Source organism: Mus caroli, unplaced genomic scaffold (assembly GCF_978045245.1).
Source record: "Mus caroli unplaced genomic scaffold, Mus_caroli_1 scaffold_6, whole genome shotgun sequence".
NCBI classification, from domain to species: domain Eukaryota; kingdom Metazoa; phylum Chordata; class Mammalia; order Rodentia; family Muridae; genus Mus; species Mus caroli.
Window position 1 is genome coordinate 3820728 of NW_028227261.1, and position 20643 is coordinate 3841370.

Sequence of the window (20643 nt, forward strand, 5' to 3'; positions counted from 1 at the left end):
AGTGGTCGATCCCTAATACGGTGGCCATTCCCTAACACGATAGCTGTCCCCTAACACGGTGGCCATTCCATAACACAGTGGCTATTCCCTAACACCTCCACTGCTTTCAGCATTTCCATCCTGGTGACATCTGTGTTGGTGGGACACAGTCCACAGTGAGCAGCCTTGAAAGCTCTGTGGGTCCCTGTCAAGTCTGTCACTACACGGTGGAAATAGCAGGGAAGGTTCTTGGCAGAGGCAGGGACGCTATTCATCTGGACCGCTGGGTACACGAGACGAGCCTGTGATGAGAAACTCGGGGTAAAGCGCTTCCACATCTGCTGCAAGCCATGAGCCACCATGCATCCCAGGGGAAAGCCTGCTACGGTGACTGCCCACCCTGACCAGCCCGCTTTCCCATTCAGTGAAGGAATGTCTGAGGCAGCCCGGGCTTCAGCTGACACCTTCTCAAACACAACAAAGTGACCCAGTCACTTTGATGAAAAAGTAAAACTAAAGAGTTTTCTTTCTTTTTCCTTTCCTTTCTTTCTTTTTTCTTTTTTTACTTTTTTATTGCTCCTTTGTGAATTTCATATCATGTACCCCAATCCCACTTAGTCTCCCCATCTCCCCAGCTCTGTCCTCCACCCTTGCAGGCTCCCTATAGAAGCTGTGCCAGTTGTGTCCCATGATATATCCTTATATCCAAACGGCTTCACTTGCACTTTGCAGTGAGTCACTGGTCCAGCTTGAGACCGCTGGCTTCTGCCACACTGTCGATACTGGATCCTCACTGGGGCTCCTCTCGGATGTCCTGTTGTCGCCCCGGTCACTGAGGTCCTGCAGCTTTGGTTCTGCAGGACCTGCCCCTTCACGTTTGCCAGCTCACCTGCACTTTGACGGTGAGGGGGTGGGACCAGCTCGCCCACGCTCTGGGTGGCTGAGTGGAGTCCACTGCATCTAGCTCTACTGTGCTGCTCGGGTGAGGGCTGCTCTCCCAAGTGCTGCAGCCAGAGAGGGGTAGGGCCAGCTCTGCTCTATTCTGGGACATCTATGTAGACCCAAGCGACAGCCCAGATCAGAGCTGTCCAAATTGTGGTACATGGGCTGTTGTAGGGCTGTGGGCAGATCTGAGTTGGAGACATCTGTGTCCCCCACCTCCAACCTGACTGGGTCCTACTTCAGGACCTTCCCTGTGAACAGGACAGGATGGATTCCACAGCCACAGGACAGGATGGACAGGGGTGTACGCTTATATCCATAAATTCACGGACAGCCTGTGAAACTCATGCACCCAAACAGTCCAAGTGGCCAATACCCAGTGACCGCAACAGTTCCAAACCCTGAGGCGAGAGCTGGCACTTAGTCAGCCTATCGGTGGACAGACTCCACTGTAAAACAAACTGCGAGAAAACGCCCATACAGCGCTTGCCTAGTGTGCACACACCCTGCACCGTGTGAACTAGACAAGAGCTACACACACACCTGTAATACCAGCAGCGGGGAGACAGCAGGAGGATTAGGGTAAGTTCAAGGCCAGCCTGGTCTACGGCCAGTCTAGGCTAGCCACCCTGTCTCAAAACAAAAACAATTTCTGCTAGCGATGGGAGGGTACCATCCGAGAACACCCACCATTGGGCCCTCCTCTTCCCCACTGGGCCTGGATTTCCCACAAAGGCTTCTACCAAGCAAGACAGCAGACGAAGGAGGAGGCACAGAGAAGCTCGCAGAACAGTCTTTTGCTAAGCCCGTGAAAACATTGCCATAAGCACAAAGCCATTTCAAAGGGTTTTTTGTGTTTTGTTTTGTTTTTGTTTTTGTTTTGTTTTGTTTTGGTTTTGGTTTGGGGGGGCGTTGGTATTATCCCATAATCAGGTTTACTCGAGCCACTTTAAAATTAACTAGTGTTTCGATGCTTCTGGGTTCCGACTTCTCGTACAGTGAACATGAACAGACAGAAATCACATACACTGAAGTCTGTCAGAGCCTCATGAAAAGCTAAAGGTAAAATGTGAAGGGCCATTCTTGGGGTCACCCCTCCATGCTCACAAAGGTTGTGAGGAAGGAAAAGGACAAGGCTGTCAGCCCCACCCACCCCCACCCAGCCCCACCTCAGGTGGGGCTATGCCCCACTCTCTCCTGGAACACGCCCACAAACCAGGGAACCTCTCAGTGGTCCCAAGCCACCGTCTCCATGTGGGTGTGACAGGCTACCGGGATGCCCTGCTTTCCCTGTTAGTTGTGAAAGGACTCAATTCCATGCATCCAGTTGGGGGTGGATTCCACCCCCAATCCAGCCAGAGGCCTGCAGTGGCTGTTCAAAGGGAAACAAGTGATTCCCCCACATAGCACTACAGGCAAACTTTCCCCTGGGAGACTCGGCCTGGACTGGCACTCCTGCCCAAGACCAGCCCAGAATCCCAGGAGACACTCAGCTACCACAGGGGAACCCTGGTGCGGAAGCAGTCCCAGGGAGACTGTCCTGCCCCTCGGTCAGTCAGATTTCCTGGCAAGCTGAATAACAATCTCTAACATTCCCATTTCAATCCCAGGAGCCTGGGAACATGTGACTTTTCATGTCAAACAGGATTTTGCACAGGATTGAGACAGCTGTGCAGGACCATCCAGAGAGCCTGGTGCATGCACACATCCCTGTAAGAGATAGGTGAGAAGGCTTGGAAAGAACCGAGGACCACAGTGTATGCCACAGTCTCTAGAGGGAAGAAAAGCCAAGGGATACAGGAGCCTCCACCAGCTAGAAATGACACCCTCAGCTGGGGCCCCCGAGGGCCCACCCTGTCCACACCTTGATGTCCACAGTGAGATGCACTTTGGATGCCTGCCTGGTGGTCAGAACTGGAAAAGAACCACTGATGGCATCTGGTGACAGCAGTCATGGGAAGTTCGCAGAGTATCTCACTAGTGAAAGAGGTGTGGTCAACCCTCCCTCCGTGGCCGCCTACTACTGGAGGTGAGCGTCTCCTGGACGGCCCTGGGTCCAACCCTGCAGGATCACAGCCCCGTGTTTCTGCTGGTCACGGTGCTTGAGGCCTATCTTGTGGTGACTGCTCCCTGGCCAGCTCCTGGAGGAAGCAGACTGTCTCTCCTACGGCCTTGGCAGCCATTCCACAGGGAAACTTAAGGAAAATCACATAACCAAATGGTGCTGCAGTGGAGGGAGCCTGCTGCTCTTTTTTCCTGGAGAGATGCTAGTCACTGCTCTCCAGACGAAATGGGCACAGACTCGTCCAGAACCTGGTACCCGAGACCATGGTAAGCATTACTGGAGAGGAGGGCCCTCCAGACACAAGCCCTCACACAGCCCCTGGCCCCTCCTCAGATCAACTTCCTCACCCCACAAGCCTTGAAAAGCATTCATGCACCAGCATGCCCTCCAGGGTCTGCCTGACCCTTGCTGGCTCTACTTACTGCCTGTCAGGTTCATACAGGAGACCTGAGGGCCCCTCCCCACCAGCTCCTCCCACACCCCACACCCCCGCCCTCTATAGAAACAGTCATTGCACCCCTGGGAGACTCTGAACTCCCTGAGTCAGCATTAGTCCTTGGAGAGGATCAGTCTGCAACAGAAAGAAATAAGACCACTCTGGCAGAAAGGATAGTCTAAAGAGATACTTTGTAACCCTAAAGAAGTAAAATTTCCCCAGGAATCCCAGGCGGAGCAGAGAGAGAGTCAAGCCTTGGTGACAGAGGAGGAACTTGCCTCTGGAAAGAGAATAGACACCGTGCCTTTTCAGGCCATCTTGCAGGAGAGAGGAGAGCAGAGACAAGGATGGTTGAGTGATGGACTTGGCCATGCCCTGACTAGGACTGCTTAGTTTACATCCTCTCTGACCTGTTTATGCCTATGAGGGACCCGTTTATCTTCCTCCTCCCAATATGGCCACACTGAATAAATCTTTCTCCACTTTTCACGACTATCTGTCTCTTTAACCAGTTTACTGAAGACGGAAGTGTAAGAGATCAGTATCGGCTCGGGACCCCAGGACCACATCCTCAGCACAAAGGAGATGTATTTGCCTCAGCTGAACAGGGAGTGGGGGAACAAGACACAAAGACAGGAGATGGAGGATGAGGGAAAAGGGGAAGGGAACAAGAGAGAGGGAAGAGAGGTATTTGTCCCCAAGGACAAAGGACTGACTCTGGATAGAGAGAGAAGACAGACATGGCCCAGAGGAAAATGGCGGTTTATAAAGGAAAAATGGGAAACTCTGTGTTAGGATGAGGTGTTCAATTTTAATTTTAATTGGGTGTATTCATCAGGTGAGCCAAAGGGGGGTTTTAATTGCTGAAGTTCAAATATTTTGAAAGCTGAACCTCGGTGGTCAGCCTCAGGAAGAAGCAGGCAAGTAAGGGAATGGACCTTGGGGGCTAGCTTTAGGAAAGTAATCTAATGTGTTTTTTTTTAGCATGGCAGAGGAATGGGGAGAAGGCCAGAGCCTGCAGAGCCGTTTTTGACACACTTGGGCCCGGTGAGAGTCCCTTCAGGTGGCAATGACTACACATTGGGGTTTCTTGAGCCAGGCTCATACCAGACATACTCCCCCGAAGAGAACCACAGGGCCACTGGGAGAATTAACATTAGAAAGAAAATTGGGCAGATTTCAGGCTTTGAATCCAGGAAAGGGGTACCACAGGCCCCCTACAGAAGATGGGAAGAAAATGAGCCAGCGTCTACTGAAGCCTGAGCCGAGTTGGGTACAATGTTTGAGATGTTCTGTTCCAACGAGTGGAAGGCAGCGTCAGTACCTCCCACCTTACATACGTGGAGACTGGCTCGGACAGGGGAGTTCACAGCTCATACTGACTAGCCTACACCCATGCCACAGCCCTCCTCCCACTCAGGAAGCCAGGGGATGTCTAGAACAGGGCAGTGAGCGAGTCCTGCTGGAGATGCCCAAGGATGAGGCCAATTCTGTCTCAACTTCTATGCAGATCCTCACCTCCCCTGCCTGCTTCCAACTGACCAGACTTGAGCCTTGATGGAGTCTTAGATTCTTCGTTTCTTTTTTTTTTTTTTTTTTTTTTCTTGGTTTTTCGAGACAGGGTTTCTCTGTGTAGCCCTGGCTGATCCTGGAACTCACTCTGTAGACCAGGCTGGCCTCGAACTCAGAAATCCACCTGCCTCTGCCTCCCGAGTGCTGGGATTAAAGGCGTGCGCCACCACGCCCGGCAGATTCTTCGTTTCTAAAGGTCTCCTCAGTAAAGGTTTGCCAACACCTGATGTATTCCGAGACAAAATGTCATCTCCAACCACAACACTAATTGGGGGGAGAGGGGAGTGCATCGCACAGTATGGCTCATAATCAAGACACATTTGGTAGTGGGGAAGGGGAACGACAGGTCAGATCCACACGGAAGGACGGTCAGATGACCCAGAGAGGCTGAAATTCCACAAATTGTGGTGCCAGGCTCAGGGAAGCCCAGAAATGAAGACCTGAGATTTACCCAATCTAGGGGTGGGGGTAGTGATGGAGAGCTCACCTGAAAGTCTGATTAAGGGATGCCCTCATTCACCCTCTGCTATGGAACTAAAGACATGGTCTTTACCAAAGTGGACAGTCTCACAGATCCCTGGATACAAACACCAGAGCGAGATAGAGCTAGGGCAGTTTGGAACACAAGGCAGAATTACGGCGCGTGGGAACTGTATGGCTGAGCTGCAATGAGACCATGATTGGGACAGAGAAAACTTGCCCATTCCCTAAACCCACAAAGCCATCTTCAGTGCAAACTTCCACATGAGCCGCGAGAGCATCTCCCCTTAAAAAGGCAGGACTAGACATACTTAGAATCCGGACAGCAGTGGGGGTTGGAATTCCAAGCAGTGGAGAAGGCCAACCCTGAGCCCCAGTGGCTTGACATGGACTGAGCCAGGGGCCTCACAGTGCATCGAGGGTCGCAGGGACCTGAGCGAGCTGCACGGCCTAAGGCTGGGATAGAGGCGGGAACACCAGACGGTGGGCATCTTCAAGGCTCTGGCGAGCGTACAGTATCCGTTTCGACCCCGGACCGCAGCGCGCACTGGGTCAGAAGGCTGAGAACTAACTGAAGGAGACCCAGCAGCCCAACTTCAGCTGGCAACCGGGATGCACCAATGGCGATGCGAGGGGGAGAAGATGCAACCCACGCAAGCCAGGCCCGGTCCTGTGCCCCGTGCGGTGCCTTGCAAACCCCAGGTTGTCCGTAAGAAGACATATGAAGCCCCACCCTGGACCCTGTGGCCTCTTCGAGGCTCTGCTGCCACCCGCGACTCCAACACACGCTGACTTCCCCCGCACTTGGTTCAGTCCTTGCTGGCGCGTTACCTAGGAGACGGACACCGGATCCACGCTACCGAACACGTCCCGCACCGTGGATCCAGCGATCGGGCTGCCGGTGCCCAGCGGAACCCGAGGAATCGTGGGTCCAGTGCTGACCGAGGGGGTCGCCCAATCCGCCGCCACCCACGCGTGGAGCCCGGGCCTGAGGGATACCGCTCACTCAGCACAGAACCCGCCCCGCGTCACTTTTGCGTCAAGGCCGCGCGGCCAATGAGAACCCGAGTCCAAGGATTCTGACTCTGCACGCGCCCGCCAATCCATGCATCGGCGGGAGCTGCATGATTTGCATGGACTGCCTTGGCCATTGCCAATGAGACTGTGACTGGCGTGAAGCATAGCCAATAATAGGCTGCTAGGGGCGTGGCCGAGGGAGTCCCACGAGGTAAAGATGCTGCGGGCGGAACCTGCCGGAGCGAGCGGGATTCGGGGGTGCTAAAGTCGCAAGGGCAGGGCAGGAAGGAAGATCCGGAACGGGGCGTAGGATCCGGAGCTGGAGGCCCCCAGGTGAGTGCAGCCGGGAGACCCCGGCGGGCACCTGCGAGGCTGCGCTGTCGCGGCCACCGCGGTCCCCTTCCAATCTCCTCTTCCCTGGCCCCTCATCCCTGCCCCCGCTGTCGTTCTCACCTCCTCTCCAACCTCCTCATCTCCTTCTCCACAGTCTCCCTGCCCCCACCCCACCCTCTCTGCTTCCCTGTCATCCTAACCCCACCTTTCGGTCGACATCCCGGACCCCTACCCCAAACTTCAATCCCTGGCTCTCTACCCCTTCCAGCCCTACATCCTCGCCTCGCCCTTGCCTCCCTGCTTCCCATCCTCTCTCAGCCTCTAAGCGCCCCTTAGTAGCTGTCTTCTTTCATCTCCCTCCTTGTTGCTCCTCCAGACGCATCCTTCGTCCTTGCTACCTGCCCTGTGTCCCTCTCGCCTTGACCCAGCTTCCCACCCATTCTGCTCTCGGGCCCCTTCCATGCTTGCCACCACTACCGCACCGCACCGCAGTCTATTTTGCGGTGCTCCCCGGCACCTTGACACTCGTTGCAACTCGTTGCAGCTGTACCTTGTACCCCCCGCCGTCCCTGTCTCTTCACCTCTACCCTCATCCTCAGCCTCTCCCCCTGTGCCCAGGCCCTGGCACCAAGCACTTCCCCACTTCCCTACCTGCTGCTGCTTCTGCTGCAGGATGCAGAGCGCTCCGCTGCTGCACTGCTGCCTGCTGCAGTATCTGCAGCAAGATGTACCTGCCCACCTGCCCTCCCTCCCGACTGACGTACCCTGCTTGCTTCTCCTGGCATTTGTCCTGGGGTCTCCCGCAGCATGCCTGGGGCACCCTGGGGTGCTCCAAGTGGGAAGCCTTCCAGCACCCCTTGCTGCCTGCCTACGGGGCTTCCATCGCCCTCCTCACCCATCCCCCACTTACTGTTCACTCTCACTGTGTGATTCAGCGTTTTTTGTTTTTTTTTTTTTTTTTTTCTTTCCTTCGGAGTTGGTAACTTTCTTTGCTTACTGGTGTGAAAGAGACCTGTCTTAAAGGCAGGTGGTCTGGATTGTGAGGGTTACATCAGAAACCAGACTTGAGCTACCTGGTTGGAAGAGGGGCAGGAGCCAGGGACCCACTAGTTAGGGGGTGGGGTGTGCCTCTTGCTCCATTCCACTTGTCTGCCCTGTGTTGAACCACATCCAAGGGAAGATGACATTAAGTAATAGCTCTTGGAGAGATGGACTATTAGCATTTATGGAAATTAATACATCTACATCGAAGACAGGAACACCAAGTTCAGTGCACAGCTGTCCCACTATCTGTCGCCTCAGGGTTTCTTCTCTCTTTGCAGTTTCTCCTCCCCCTCAGAAACTCCAGCCCCCAACTCTCCCTTCAGTGCCAAGAACAAACTGCACCCAGGCCCAGCATTGCAGGGTTTGGGGACCTGGGTGCGTGAAGAGTCCCATCGATCCACCTGCTTCATACTTGGCCGACGTGTGCTCTGCAGAGCCCAGGCCACTGTGTACTACTGGGGTCCTGGCCTTGTGCTTTCTTTCCCAGCTTGGGGGTCCTCAAAGAACCCTTGACCCCAAGGGTCAGTCAGGTCCAGCCTGCAGCCTTGGCAAGGGAAGTTGTCCAAGTCCACACAAGCCTTGATGGTACTTAAAGTGATGGGCTAGAACAGCCCTGTCTCCAAGGGAAGATTCCCTTTAAAACAGAGATTCACCCCTTTTGCCTGTATGCTACATCAGCCAACAAATGCCTTGTGAGTACCAGTCAGGATCTGGGGGGTGAGCCAGACAGCGGACAGAGAGGGAGTGTCACTGGAAAAACTTGAAGCCCCTTTCATGTTTCTCGGGTCTGAAATCTTTTGAGTATGGATGTGGAGCCTAGGTGAGGGGTGCGTCTATAGAGCCAGCCACCTGCAGGAGATCGTGGGCTGTGATGCTCAGGCCATGTGTGCTGGAGAGCCACTGGGACAAGAGTTCTGTGGACGGCCAACTCAGAGAGTGTCCTACCCAGGGGCCACTTCTCTGTCTTTTTCAGTTCTCATTCACCTCAAGTGATTGGGAGGAAATATGCTGATATGGTGGTTTCTGGGAAAGGCCTGGAGGGAGGGCCCCTTGCCTTGTGTTTGGGGAATGTGTTTCAATTTCGAGGATGCTGGCCAGAAGGAACACGGGTTTGAGCCTTGATTAAATCCTAAGTAGTCTTTAACCAGAGCCAGCGTGTTTTCCTAGAGCGGAGTCAGGAGATAAAAGAGCAGCTGCTACAGGGAACGTTTAGGAAAGGTTGACTCGGAATGTCCAGACCAAAAATGCCACACCTCCCACCATCATCATCTCCCCCGGCATCCGGGAAGTCTCTCTGACCTTGTAGGGATGAAGTCTCTAAAGTACAAGAGTCTGGACCACCCAGCAGCCAGCCAGCTCCTGCCCCAGAGGCCAAAGACTCCTTTTCTTCAAGGTCAACAGAGGCAGTGACCAAGTAGCACAGGCCACATGCTTGAAACATACTTGAGCCCAGTTCACTTCATGGCTGTCCAAGGTGGAGGAAACCTGTACCCCAGTCACCCGATGGCTGCCCTGTGGGAAGGCCACTGGTGAGAGGTCACTAACCACAACAAATTCTCAGGGACTCCAGTTGGTATGACCTGGCAAGCTCCCAGCACTCAGTTTTTTCATGACCGTGTGTTTTGAGGGGTAGACGTGAAGTCAGGGCTCTGGGTGCGGTTGGATGGGGAAGTCCTCACTGGAAATGGACAGCTGACCTTCACCTGGGGGTCTTGGGAATAACTGTATGGAATGGGCTTGTTAACCTACAGGGGAAATCGAGGCATAGATTGGCAAGGAGACAGACTCTTCCCAGCTAGTAAAGAATCGCCTTCTGTCAGGATTGAGTGGCAAATACCCACTCCGTGATCCTGCCACGTTCCAGCGAATGCCAAAGCCCTCACCTCTGTGAGATGACTCTCCTCAGATGTCCCTGAGGTCCAAGGTCCCAAGAGAGATGGTACTTGTGCTGGGTCTGACTTATCAAGAGTTAAATCCTTGGCACCACTGGGGTGAGCTCATTTGGTTCGTTGAGGAAGCAAAAAGGAAACAGACCCTCGCCAGGATCAGGTGGAAACTCATACGGCCCCCATCTCTCTTCTTGGCTCATGGTTTTCTCTTTGGCTGAGAGTCTCCCAGCCAAGGTGGTCTGAGCAGCTTCCAGGTCTTGGTAGCCTCCATCTAGTGCAGGAGAGCTCAAGGGCTGGCACTCAGAACACACTGCTCACCCTGAGTCCTGCACCAAGATGTCACAATTTCTGAACTCATCACCTTGCTGAAGAGGGTCTTAGCAGACTTCCTCCTGCTCCACCAGTTGATGTTGGTTTAACCCCCAGAGGCCTGAGGGTAGCTCTGTGGGGTTGTGACTGTCTTATCCCGTTTGAGAACATGTCTCTCTTGAACTTCCTCCATATACATAGCCCATCCTCTCTTTCTGACGTGCAGGAACCTGCATGCTTGCTAGTTTCAGATACGTAGGATTGGGAAAGGGGAGAATAGGAAGAAAGAGTGGAGGCCACGCCCTCACTTCCCACCCTCTATCCAGCTCCGGCTAGGACGGGTTTCCTGACTATGTTCTCCCTGGGCAGTGAAGATCCATCACCCAACCCAGAGGCTGTAACATCTGGGTGAAGAGACACATCTTGATCTGTTTGCAGTTGCTGTGAGAGGATGCCTGCAACTTGGTAATTTACAAAGAATAGAGGTTTGGCAGTTGCCTGCAGATTCACTGACGAACATCCTACTTTCTGAATTCTAACTCCAAAAGTTCGATTCTTTCCCCACCTTCTTTGTCCTTTGGCTGAAATGGTGACCCAAACATTGTCCTGACACCTGGGATAGGTTCCCCCCCCCTCCCTCCCTCCCTCCCTCCTACCCCGGTTACCCTTCCACTCCCAGGCAGCGGCTCACAGACAGCTATTGCTGAGCCCCCTGCTTGCTCCCCTCTACCTCAGAAAGCCTGTCTTTTCGCCCTCGCTCCATCTTTCTCCTCCTGACACCTGCTGAGCTCTCCAGTCTGCCTCCCCTGTTTTGTCTTTCGAACCCCGCCCTCCCCCCCCCCCGCAAAAATTATCCTCATTCAGTCCATGAAAAGAAATTAAACAGAGACAATAATAAATTGAATGAAATTAAAGAAAAGAAACCATGCAAGCTTACTTGCTCAGAGTCCAAGAGCATGGCTCTTCATTTGGTGAAAAGCCACATCGCACCACAAGGCAAGCAAGCATATGTTGGCTCTGGGGTCTCTCCCCCTTCATAGAGCTGCCACCAGCCCTGTCATGAGGGCCTGCCCCAATGTCATCATCTTACCTGACTGCCTTGCAACAACCCCACCTCCAGAAACCATCACCATAGGCATTAAAGTTTGTGTAGCAGTGTCTCCCACTGACTCGAGTTTTCAACACATTTGCCCAGCTGGGAGCTTTAAGAGACAGGGAGTAGTGGGCGGAAATGGGTTACTAGGGATTAGGTCTTTGAAAGCACAGCCCAAGCACTGGTTCCTGTGTCTACTCTGTAAGTTGCAGCTACCACAAACCTTGTCATGGACTCTGCTGCCCCTTCCCAGCCGTGATGGACTGGGACACTCTAGACTGCGAGCCAAAATAAGTCTCTCTTTCAATAAGTTGGTTTTACCGGGTGTTATAGTCGTGAGAAGGTGAGGTCTAAAGACACCAGCAACTCTCTTTCTTGGATCTTTCCAGTGAGTGAGCCACTTCTTGGCCTCACCATTATTGTGATCTTATCCTCAGAGTCCCACTGAGTTCAGCCTCTGGCTCTCTTCCCATGCTAGTTCATCCATCTCCCTTCATCTGGCATAGTAGAACAGCCCTCAAGAGCACACCCAGCACACCCCTGGCACAGAGAACCCTCAGTCCGTGTCAGCACCTCAGGCCAAGTCTGAACCCCCAGCTCAGGTCGCAAGAACAGAAGAGCAGAGGTGCTCAGGCCTGAGAATCAAGCAAACTTTCCTAGGTAGAGACAGGAAGGGAGCAAGGTTGCCTGGTGCCCTGGTATCTCAGCCTTCCCACCTCTGCCTGTCTGCCCAAACCCTGCAGCCCTCGGTCAGAGGAGGCTCCAGACATCACTGCTTCACTGTGGCATGTGCGCCATCACAAACTCAGACTTTGATACCCACAGCTGTCAAACGCAGCCCAGGGCAAGGATGTGGAACTCTGCCTAGGTGGCCGGCCAGTGGTAGCAGGGGCCTTCCAAAGGAGTTCCCTTCCGCTCCTCCTCAATGCAGGAGGGCCAGAAAAATTATAATGTGTGGACAGGGAAAGTACCATGAATCTTCTCGTCAGAAAAAACGTTTAGAGCATTATTTGAAACCCATAAATAGCATCAATGTTTAAAGACCTTACCAACAGACATTGGAAAGGACTGACAGGAGCAAAGCCCACTGAGCGCAGCCTCTGGGGTTGAGTATCAGGAAGGAGAGTCAGTGACCATGAACCTGAACAGAGAGGACCCTGCCGATGGGGAGGAGAGATAGGCAGGGACATTGATGCAGACCTTGAAGACAGGCAGGGTCATGATTAGAGCTAAGAAGGGACTGAATTTATCTTTATTTGCCAGATGTAATTGTCGTCTCAGAGGCTACTGCTGAATAAACTCATCCTTTGTAGATCTTTCTGAACTCTGGCTGCCTGGTTCAACTCAACTGTTCTAGTCCAAAGTCTTGTCCAAGCTGACTGACTCAAACTGGCTTCTCTCGGCTTCTGACTGAATTGCTCTGCTTGGCCTCAAACTAACTGGGGCGTTTTGTTCTAATCTTCTGGCTCCTTCTCATTCTCTGGCTCATTCTGTCTTCGCCTGTGTCTGCCTTGTTCTCTCTGCTACCTGTCTCTGTAACACACTGTATACCTTTCTCTCCCCGTTCTGCTCTTCCATAGCCTGTCTTTCCTGTGCTGTTCTTGTGAGAGTTGGGCGTATCCAGTCTATGATTCATTGGGCATGTTCTATCTCTGACTCACTCTGTCAGATCTTTCTCTGACTCTCACTTTGTCTGCCCTCAGATAGGCATCACTTTCAAGTATGGGATGTGTCTTTCTATAAACTAACCTTGCTTTCATTGTTTAGGATTAGAGATGTGTACTAAGAGTGTGTCTGTATCCCAGCCAGAGGGATTAAAGGTGCCATTCCAGCTGGAACACAAAAATCTAGAAGGTCTTTGGATCTTATCCCTTACCATGTTGCTGGATTAAGATTCTTTTACAAGGGACTGTCTGGGAGGACCCCCAACAGGGTAAGGTCAAGGGGTAGGAGGCACCTGGGACAGCTGGGCCATGGCTAGAATGTAGTATAATCTAAGACATGTGTGTGAACATGAATGGAAAGGGTGAGTGGGAAGGAGGGGTTGAGGCCATTGTTCGCTTGGAGCTAGACTGAGCTAGGAAGAACAGAAGGGAGCCAGGAGCCCCCAAACTGTTCTTGCTGGGTCCATGTGGGCTGTGGAGATCAAAAGGAGCAGGCCAGAGAAGGGGTCCCTGGTACACGGGCTAGACTGGCTCACGACCTTGCAATTTGTGCCCACAAGCATTGGGAAAGTTGTGCTGTGATTGGACTAGAGTTGGGCCGTGGGATTGACTGCTGGTCAGCCCAGGTCACCTGGCGGTTAATTCTGAGATGAGGAGGGTTGCACCAGGGAATAGGGGAGGTGAAGGACAAGCCGGAGTGAAACCTGGAAACCCTGGATTGTTCTATAGTCTAGAGAAGAGAGAGAAAGGCCTGGGAGGGAGGCAGGTGCGTTACAGACAAGACCGAGTGGAGAGGGGCATAGAGCCCTGTACCCAGAAGTGGCAGGGAGTTTAGAACAGCCTCCTATGGCACACCCTGCTTTAGGCTGGTCCCTGCTAAGCTCCAGGCCTCTTCGCTGAAGGAGCCTGTCTCTTTGTTGTGCATCAAACCAAAGTAGGAACATTCCTGGGAATTAACATAGCGATCCCAAAGTGTCCAAGCCCGTGTGTGTGGAATCAGGACCCAGATCCCAGCCTTCTCTAACTGACCCTCTGGGCACCACTGGAAGGCCTTGGGATTTGACAAGGATAGGAGAGAGAGCAGATGAGAGGTGAGGGAGAACCAGGCTCAGGTGTGACAGGCTGCACTCTGGAAAGTCACATTTCTGTCCGGCACCTGTAGCACCACCTCGTGTCTGGCCTCGAGGGGATGATTTCCATGGTATGTCCTGTTTCCTAACTTACAGGGGTGCTTGGGGGCACTCTGGACCTATGGGATCATGATATATCCATTAAGCCCCCATTGATTCTGCTGTGTGCTCTGCACCAATCACAGAGTGAGGGCTGTGTATCGTCCCAGTAGAGCCCAATCGTGGGTCCACCTATTGTGTCTTCAGAGCCTGGGCCCTGAGCTGACCACACATAGACCAAGGGTCCTCCATGGAGCTGGGTGGACCCCATTGTATGTAGTTTTTAGAAACCTAGATCTTGGGGTCCCAACCCTGTGCTTTGAGAAATACTTACTCGTTACTTCCTTGTTACTTCCTCTGTTGGTGAACTTTCCTAACGCTACACTTCCTTCACGCTGTGACCATCAGGGAACCATTTTCTAGCGGCTGAAAGCTCTAGGGGGAGGGTGTTCGCCATGATTTCATTGTTTCTCAGTATTGGGCAAAGTCAGCTAGCTTTCATCAGCTTTGAATCTAAAAGTGCGCCTTATCCCGATGGCAGAGCTTAGTGGGTTCTCAGGCCTCCTGGCAGGAGTTGCATTGGGTGCTATGGGTCCAGCATTTGTCAGAGCTTCGTAGAGGAACAGATCTCAGTCACTGTGTACATGGATGCCTGCTGTTCCCAGTGGCACCTGGCTACCCATGAGCTGTGCCCCCTTCTCTGCTCCCCTGCCTCTGCTCAGCTGGCTTCTGTCACCCCCCACCCCCATCAGAGGGTATTGCCTTTCCCTGACAACGAGGAGAGGGTATTTTTAGTCACTCAGGCCAAGAGGTGTTCAGGTGTCATGGACAGGAGTCTCAGGGCCATCTTGTCCCCTTTCTTCTGCAGAGGATTCAGAGCCTAGAGCCTGATCTGCAGAGCCCATCTCACAGAGCCCAGCACGTCCCAAAAGGACACAGGAGCATGTTGCTCCTCACAGAAGAGCAGACCTAGGCCTGCTTGCTTACATTCTGCCCAGTGAGAGGCAGAAGGTTGCTCAGGGGACAACGATGCCTGCATGCTGAAGCGCCCAGGGGTTCTGGGGATTCTGTCATGCCTTCTTATCCTGACAATTTGGGAATGACCATGAAGCCAGCTCCTATGTGGCATGGTCACTGTCTTGCTTATGCAATAGCTGCATGTAATAATTACAGTGGGCCTTGTGAGGAAGCTGTCCAGAAAAAACAGTGGCTTTACCCAGAAAGGACTTTTTCAAATGAAGAATGAAGTTTGTCCCCTGGGGTCCACTATCACCCCTGGGAGCTGTGGTGTCATGCAGGGATGCTGGGGTCCACTATCACCCCTGGAAGTAGTGGTGTCATGCAGGGACGCTGGGGTCCACTATCACCCCTGGGAGCTGTGGTGTCATGCAGGGACGCTGGGGTCCACTATCACCCCTGGGAGCTGTGGTGTCATGCAGAGATGCTGGGGTCTGCTGTCACCCCTGGGAGCTGTCCTGGCATGCAGGGATGCTGGGGTCCACTATCACCCCTGGAAGTAGTGGTGTCATGCAGGGATGCTGGGGTCTGTTGTCACCCCTGGGAGCTGTCCTGGAATGCAGGGATGCTGGGGCCTGCTGTCACCCCTGGGAGCTGTCCTGGCATGCAGAGATGCTGGGGTCCACTGTCACCCCTGGGAGCTGTCCTGGCATGCAGGGATGCTGGGGTCCACTATCACCCCTGGAAGTAGTGGTGTCATGCAGGGATGCTGGGGTCTGTTGTCACCCCTGGGAGCTGTCCTGGAATGCAGGGATGCTGGGGTCTGCTGTCACCCCTGGGAGATGTCCTGGCATGCAGGGATGCTGGGGTCTGCTGTCACCCCTGGGAGCTGTCCTGGCATGCAGGGATGCTGGGGTCTGCTGTCACCCCTGGGAGCTGTCCTGGCATGCAGGGATGCTGGGGTCTGCTGTCACCCCTGGAAGTAGTGGTGTCATGCAGAGATGCTGGGGTCCGCTGTCACCCCTGGGAGCTGTCCTGGCATGCAGGGATGCCGCTTTCTCCCACTTGTTCTCTGCAGTGAGCCCTCTGACTGAGAATGTCACTATTTACGGAACCCATAAGTGTGGTTGCTAACCTCAGGGATCCTGAGGGAAGGGGAAGGAACTTACCATGAGAGGACTGAGGGGCCACGTAAGCAACCACTGAAATGTCCGCTGTTCAGTGGGCATGACGGCACAGTGTCTGCCGTGGGACGAGGAAACAGAGGTGGCACTAAACCTGAAACCATGACCAGGAGGTGGCATTGAGACCAGTGTAGACAGCGTAGGGTGTCGTGTGTCGCGGGAAAAGGGGTGTCCTGCTGACTAAACCCACATCCCAAGTCCCAAACATCTTCAGAATATTTCCAGCCTCCTGTGGCTGAGATGGCTCGCTTGCTTAGTGTGTGAGAGATGATAGCTAATCAGGGTGACCCCCTCCTCTGAACCCCAAGTTCTGCCTCTGAGCCCACAGCACTCTCAGGGAAGGTCACAGACCCTAAGCTGCCCATAACGAACACCCTGTCTGCAGACACCCACACACCCACACACAAGGCCCGCCTGCCTAGCTGCCCTCCCTCCCTGCTTCAGCTGCCCTCCCTCCCTGCTTCACCCACACCAGAAGGTTCTGGCAAAGCCCAGTGGGCGCTGCTGCAGTGGGGGATGCTGTGGGAAGGGTTTCACTCCACCCTGTGGCAACTGATAACCATGGCAACCGTGGAGAGCTTCTGGGGTGTCCCGGCCACCTGCTGGATTGTACGGGTGCCGAGGCCTGGCTGGGCCCAAGGGTACACCATGTAGAACAGTGGGAGGTTGGGGGAGCCCTGAGCCAGGGGACCCTCCTCCCAGCTCTTGGAAGGGACAGGAGAGCACCTGTTCCCAGATTCAGTAGCATGCCTGTTCCAGCTACTTTGCTCATTGTTAAAGCTAAAGTCCAAGACTCCTGTAACCAGGGGCCTGAAGCTCTCTCCAGACTCTTTGCCTCCATAATGCCTGTAGGTCCTTTGAAGGAGGGGGAGACTGGGGCTGAAGCAGAATCCTGCTTGTTGGTAGACATGGGGTCACCGTGCTCCTGACCCAGCATTCTCTGTGGAGCTGGGTTGGAGCAGGAACCAGACGTGAATGAGGTAGTCCCCTAGGAGGCAGAGAACCCTATTCCTGGGCAGACATCAGACCTGTGCTAGAACCTAACCTGTGCAGCATCTATGTCCCTACATCTGGGCATCTCCTTTCCAGGCTCCATTCTCTAGGGAGCCCTTCATACATGACTGAATGTCATTGGTGCTGGAGCCAGCCCACTACAGAATGCTGAAGACACCATGTCCCTTTGGCCATGCCCAGGCTGCTCTCACGGACTTAAGGAAGCCCAGGGTCTCTGAAGCCAGTACATTTGCCTCCCGGGACCCTCCCCAGCCCAAGTGATGCTGTCGATGGGCTGAACTTAGAGACAAGTCTTGTCACAGCCCTGTGACCCCTCACCCTCCATCTCCTCTGCCCTGAGGGCCTGACTTGTAATGCATTTGCCCTCAGGCCAAAACCCTCCACCTTGGGGCCAGCAGAAGCCTCAGGCCAAAACCCTCCACCTTGGGGCCAGCCCTCCAGGATCTCCTCTTTCCCAGGCTAGCCCTGGCAGGCCTAAGGAAGCCTTCACCACCAAGGCCCAAGGCTTGGCTGATACTAACTACCTTGTTGAAGGACTTCCCAAGGTTCCTTTCCATACCCCAGGGCACAGTTTCGCCTAGAACACTCTGAGCTACAAGAGGCACCAAGGTGAGGCCAGAGGTGACAGGAGACAGGGGCCACATCCCCGAGACAAGGAGACTCCAGATACAGTGCCTGCATATAGAGGCCGCTGCGGGCCTGGAGCTGGTATCTGGCTGATGATGTCTGTGTGGCTGGGTTGTCTCTCAACCCTCAGCCTCAACACTGCTCTGCTAAGGCGAACACGGCTTATATTTTACAGTGGAGATGCTTTAACTGAGCAGCTCTGACTCACGCTCCAGAAGCCATTCCAGGGCATCCAGACCAAGTGTTCCCAGGAGACAGGCAGAGGAGGCCATGCATTGCCCAGCATGCCTGGGCAGAGGAGAGTGGACAGCTGTACACTTGCCCTCACTGGGGGCAGAGCCCCCGGCTTACCCTGGGAGCTGAGAGCAATGACCGTGCCAATTACCGACGTCCGTGTTATGGGCACTCATTTCGATTGGCAGCTGGAGTTCACTGTGGGTTAGCTCTCAAGATGCTTAGAGGCTCGGCGACTTACATGCACTTACTCAGAACCCTCTAGGCCTCCCTATCCATCCACCAATTCAGTCCCCGTGGGGGTTGTCTTTGCTTCCCAGGTGAGAACAGCCACACAGAACCAAAGGACAGATTTCTAATTTCTCCAAGCCCTCCCAAGGTCCACATCCAGCCTGCGGCCCACAGCCACCTTCAGCCCAGGAGAGCTGTGAATGCGGCTACCTGGCGCATCGTTAGGAGATCGGTGCCTTGCAATCTTTATAACTCTCTTGCGAGTTCTAAGGCATGAACTTTATACAGGACAATCCCACGCCCCTGTGTCAAGTGAAATCTATGTCTGCACGCTCTCGTGACCACAGACTAGATTGGACACCGATGAGACACCCCAAGGGCTACCCAGGAGGGGATCACTTGTGACCTCATTCCTGGGCCAGAATACCATGATGCTAAGAGGCAGGGAAGTGACATGAAGACCCCAGATGACTGCCCATGCTTGCTGATGCCTTCCAGGCAAGAGGTTTCTGTGGGGCTCCTCAACCTGCCCTGAGAGAGAGGGGTCTCTCTCTCACACACTCTCTCTCTCTCCTTCACACATGAGCATTCAGACCTCCACCAGAAAGGGATAGGTGTGGTCACCTTCAGCTATCTGTTTGCAGCCCTTGCAAACACCTAGGCTCCCGTGAGCCTTTGCCCTACATCATAACACAAATTGTCCCAAACAAGGACCAGTCTTGCGTGGCCACATCCCTCCCTCCTGTTTCTCCAAAAGTTCCTTATTTATGTACTATTTTTTGAGACAGGGTCTCAATAAGTAGTTAAGGCTAGCCCAGAACTCACCATGTAGACCAGGTTGGCCCTGAACTCACAGAGATGCACCTGCCTCTGCCTCTGTAATGCTGGGATTAGAGGTGTGTGCCACCATGCCTGGCTTAGACATTACTGAATCCTTCATCATCTTCTGAACAAGGCTGTGATGAACACTCACACCTGGCTGGCTTCCTTTGACCAGACAGGATAAGGCCACACAAGCAGGATTTGGGGACCTAAGCTTTAGACCTATGCTGCCCAGCGACTTTCCACAAATATAACCACTGTCTCCACGCAAGACTCTCACCACAGTGTTTCCCTGTTAATTATGTGATGCTGAAGACAGTGCCCCGCGGTTTCCTCTCTCATCCCCTTTTACTCATCAGGGCCTTAATGGATGGGGTGGAGTGCAGCTGGCTTTCAGACTGCTGCTGGATGCTGCATGGGCAAGGATTTAATCTTCCATGCTGCCTCACATCAGGTCACATCACGTGGTGGCGCTGAGCGGGTAATCCTCTTTGAAACCCTTTGTTATTTATTCCTACCGTCCCCTGGAGAGCGTGGAGGGGCCTGGCATGCCGGGCTGGCACACAGGAACACTTGGAGAACAGAATTCTCCAGCAGACCTCACTCTCCCACCAAGTGGAAAGCTGGGGCCTCAGCACTCCAGACCCAGGAAAGGGAAAAGGCTGTCTCTTAGCCTCCTTATGACCTGCTATTATGGGTGGAAGGACTTAAAAGTCAGGGTGTCCCTGCTCCGCATCCCCACTTGTATTTCTGCCATTCTGGTGACCTCGCCCTGAAACTATTAAGTGGAAAGTATCAGACATGGACAGCTAGTAACGCTTAAGTAACTCTTACTAGGGTGTATCTTTGTAATTGTTACTTTATTGTCGCTAACCTTCTTAGTTCTCTGATTTCTCAGTTAAGTTTTCCTGTGATCCGGATGTGTGTAGGAAAAGCTCAGCGCTACTGGGGGATCTCGGACATCAGGGCATCTGGGAACCTGTTGACTAGGAAAGCTGGCCGCATCCGGTGTCCTAATCAGCATGGCTCAAAATAGCTGTATTTCTTCTCTCGCCATGGGGGGTCGGGGGAGCTGAAACCCAAAGTCTAGGTGTGTGGCAGTGCTGGGGTCAGGGGTCTCTTCTGGGCTTTTCTGTGGTTCTGGCGGTGGCTGCTGCTGTCGGGGTGTGCCTTTAGCTTGCAGACACACTGCCTCCTCGGTGTCTGCCGTATGTCACATGCCTTGGGTGTCTGTCACCTCTTCTTGTCACTTCAGGTAGGGACACACTGGTGCTGGATGTGCTCATTCCGTCGTTAACTTAAACATCTCCTCAAAACTTTTAGCCAAATCAGGTCACATGCACAGGCCCCAGAAGGGATGTGGATGTCATTTGGGGGTGATAACACTCATGGTGGCAGGGTTATCCACCCCCTCTCCCCCCAGCAACCACACACACACGCACGAACGCACGCACGCACACGCACCAGCCCTCCATCAGGAAGCTTCCATGACCTGTTTCCTAGTCTGGTGACTTCTTTCCATTCATCAGGGATTGTATGTCAGGGGTTGCAGGCTCAACAGTGATGAGGTGGTGGGATTTGG

At 53.6% G+C, this 20643-nt stretch overlaps 2 protein-coding genes across 6 annotated transcripts in view; one reads left to right on the top strand and one right to left on the bottom strand.

Moving 5' to 3' along the window:
• Nphp4 (nephrocystin 4) overlaps positions 1-6453 on the bottom strand; it is an 85032-nt gene extending 78579 nt beyond the window's left edge. For both annotated transcript variants that reach the window (XM_021159368.3, XM_029476427.2), the window contains exon 1: positions 6306-6453. The gene's annotated coding sequence lies outside the window, so the exon portion shown is untranslated. The remainder of the gene's footprint in view (positions 1-6305) is intronic.
• Positions 6454-20643, top strand: part of Kcnab2 (potassium voltage-gated channel subfamily A regulatory beta subunit 2) — an 86579-nt gene continuing 72389 nt past the window's right edge. For all 4 annotated transcript variants that reach the window (XM_029476429.2, XM_021159363.3, XM_085838542.1 and 1 more), the window contains exon 1: positions 6454-6824. The gene's annotated coding sequence lies outside the window, so the exon portion shown is untranslated. The remainder of the gene's footprint in view (positions 6825-20643) is intronic.